The following is a 3,755-nucleotide window of genomic DNA, read 5'->3' on the forward strand; positions in this document are numbered from 1 at the left end:
CCCATTCCCACCCTCCTTCTGCCCCACCTGTGTCCATCTCCCAGTCCACCTAGAAGGGAAGTCCACCTCCCCTTCCCTCTGAACCTAGCCTATCAGCTCTTTTTTATTATTTTTTATTTTTTTATTTTTTATTAATTACAGTATATTCACTTTGTATCCCCCCATAAGCCCCTCCCTCTTCCCAACCCAGCCCCACCCTCCCTCCCCTTTCTTCTCATTTGTCCCTCCCAAGCCCACTGATAGGGGAGGTCCTCCTCTCCTTCCTTCTGATCTTAGTCTATCAGATTCCATCAGGAATGGCTGCATTGTCATCTTCTGTGGCCTGGTAGGGCTGCTCTCCCCTCAGGGGGAGGTGATCAAAGAACAGGCCTATCAGATTATGTCAGAGGCAGTCCCTCTTTCCATTACTATGGAACCCACTTGGATACTATGCTGTCATGGACTACATTTGTGCAGGGGTTCTAGGTTATCTCCATGCATGTTCCTTGGTTGGAATATGAGTCCCTGGGGAGACTCCTGTGTTCAAATTTTCTGGTTCTGTTGCTCTCCTTGTAGGGTTCCTGTCCTCTCCAGATCTTACTATTTCCCACTTCTTACTTAAGATTCCATGCACTTTGCCCATCAGTTGGACTTAAGTATCAGTGTCTGCTTTGATAGTCTGTAGGGAAGACTATACTTTCAGGGATCATTTCTATAGTTTGTTACCAATACAATTCTTTATAGACCTTCAGAGAAAAATTTTCAACTTCATGTGGAGAAACAAAAAAACCCAGAATTTCCAAAATGATCCTGTACAACAACAGATCATCTGGAGGCATCTCTATTCCTGATCTCTAGCTGTACAACAGAGCAATAGTAATAAAAACTACATGGTATTGGCATAGAAACAGATAGTGGATCAATAGAACTGAGTAGAAGACCCAGAAATAAATTCTACCCAAGTATGGATACTTGATTTTTGACAAAGAAGTCAAAACCATTCAATGAAAAAAAGACAGCATCTTTAACAAATGGTGCTGGTCCAACTGGATGTCTACATGCAGAAAAAATGAAAATAGATTCATATTTATCACCCTGCACAGAACTAAAGTCCATGTGGATCAAAGACCTCAACATAAAACCAGATACTCTAAATCGGTTAGAAGAAAATGTGAGGAAGAGCCTAGAACTCATTGGCACAGGAGACAACTTCCTGAATAGAACACCAACAGCACAGGCTCTAAGAGCAACAATCAATAAATGGGACCTCATGAAATTGAAAAGCTTCTGTAAAGCAAAAAACACTGTCATCAGAACAAAATGGCAGCCTACAGACTGGGAAAGGATCTTCACCAATCGTATATCTGACAGAGGGCTGATATCCAGAATATATAAAGAACTGAAGAAGTTAAAAAGCAACAAATCAAGCAATCTGATTTAAAAATGAGGTACAGAGATAAACAGAGAATTCCCAGTAGAGGAATACAGAATGGCAGAAAACACTTAAAGAAATGCTCAACATCCTTAGCCATCAGAGAGATGCAACCAACATGACCCTGAGATTTCACCTGACACCCATCAGAATGGATAAGATCAAAACTCAAGTGACAACACATGCTGGAGAGGCTGGGGAGAAAGAAGAACCCTCTTCCAATGCTGATGGGAGTGCCAACTTGTTAAACCACTTTGAAAATCAATCTAGAGCTTTCTCAGATTATTAGGAATAGTGCTTCCTCAAGATCCATGTATACCACTCGTAGGCATATATCCCAAAATGCTCAAGTACACAACAAGGACATTTGCTTAACCATGTTTGTAGCAGCTTTATTCGCAATAGCCAGACTCTGGAATCAATCCGGATATCCCTCATTTGTGGAATGGATACACAAATTGTGGTACATCTACACAATGGAATACTACTCAGCAATTAAAAATAAGGAAATCATGAAATTTGCAGGTAAATTGTGGGACCTAGAATCGATCATCCTGAGTGAGGTATCCCAGGAGCAGAAAGACACACATGGTATATACTCACTTATATAGACCTATAAGATAGGATAAATATACTGAAATCTATATACCGAAAGAATATAAACAAGAAAGAGGACCCGGGTAATTATGATCAGTCCTCACTTAGAAAGACAAATGGGATGGACATTGGATGTAGGAGAAAACAAGTAACAGGACAGGAGCCTACCTCAGAGGTCCTCTGAAAGACTCTACCTAGCAGTGTATCAAAGCAGATACTAAGACTCATAACCAAACCTTCTGCAGAGGGCAAGGAATCATAAGAAAGAAGAGGGAGTTAATATGACCTGGAGAGGACAGGAGCTCCAAATGGACCAAATATATCTGGGCATAGGGGTCTTTTATGAGACTGTTTCTCCAACCAAGGACCATGTATGGATATAACCTAGAACCTCTACTTGGATGTAGCCCATGGTAGCTCAGTATCCAAGTGGGTACCGTAATAAGGGGAACAGGGACTATTTCTGACATGAACTCAATGGCGGGCTCTTTGACTCTCCCACCCCCGAGGGAGGAGCAGTCCTGCTAGGCCACAGAGGAAGACTTTGAAGCCAGTCCTGAAGGTACCAGATAAACCAGAGTTAGTTGAGAGGGGAGGAGGTCCTCCTGTCCTCCTCTATCAGTGGACTTGGAAAGGGAGGAGATGAGGGAGGGTGTGATTGGGAGGGAATGAGGGAGCAGGATACAGCTGGGATACAAAGTTAATAAACTGTAACTAATATTAAAAAATTAAAAAAAAATCCACCTGGAGACACAATGGCAATCAGCCTATGGAGAATTCAAGAGAAAAAGGAAAGAAATTTTAAAATCTTGTAGTTTGAATGTGATACGTTCCCCTAGGCATGTGAATTTTAACACTTCATGCCCAGCTGGTAAGGACATTTGGGAAAGCTGCGGGCCTCAGCAGGCAGAGCCTTGTTAGGAGGTGTAGGTCCCTGGAGGCAGGCCCCTGGGCTTCTATCTCAGCTCTACGTTGTGTTTACTCTTAGCTTCCTGACTGTGGATGTGATGTGACAAGCCAGCCTCTTGCTGATGCTTCCGTGTCTTTTCCCTCCTGTTTCCATGCTCTATGAGGACAGCATGAGTTCTTCAAAGTGTGAGCCAAAATGACCCCTTCCTTCCTTCAGCTGGTTCTCGCCAGGAATTCTGGTTATAGAAGTAAGAAGCATAACTAATACACATTCTGAAAGCACACACAAAAGAAAGAGGCAGCTAGAAAGCAATCACAGAGATTGGAAAGTAGGCGTGTGTGCAAAGTGTTGCACTGACATGCCCGATAACATACCTCCAGGAATGAAAGGAATATGAAGCAGTTTTAGATGAAGGGAAAATGGAGATGATGCATTGCCACCCAACCTACCCCACCCCTAGCACAACTAAAGGAGGTTGTTTAAATCCAAGGGAAATAAGACCAGGAGACTGTCAGGATCTTCAGGAATGAAGTTCAACAGTGTGGAAATGATCTGAGTAAATATATTCTCCTCTTGAGTTTCAAAACCGTGTCTGAAAGCAGAGAGGGGAAATCAGAACATCAATGAAGGGTAATGGCTGTAGATAATTACAAGTGAGAGGTTCGGTAGGCCCACACGGTTATAGGCTTTCTACTTTCAACCCCAGGTGGTAAAATATTAATTCTAAGTAGACTTGAAATTAAATATGTATATTGTCATCTCTAGATAAACTGCCAGGCAACCATAAAAAAAGAAGAAGAAGAAGAAGAAGAAGAAGAAGAAGAAGAAGAAGAAGAA

General features: G+C 42.2%; 1 pseudogene; it reads left to right on the plus strand.

Moving 5' to 3' along the window:
* Positions 1-666: 666 nt before the first annotated feature.
* LOC129689892 (small nucleolar RNA U3) lies at positions 667-758 on the plus strand (annotated as a pseudogene).
* Positions 759-3,755: the final 2,997 nt, after the last annotated feature.

This window comes from Psammomys obesus, unplaced genomic scaffold (assembly GCF_907164565.1).
Source record: "Psammomys obesus unplaced genomic scaffold, mPsaObe1.curated_primary_1811, whole genome shotgun sequence".
Lineage (NCBI taxonomy): Eukaryota > Metazoa > Chordata > Mammalia > Rodentia > Muridae > Psammomys > Psammomys obesus.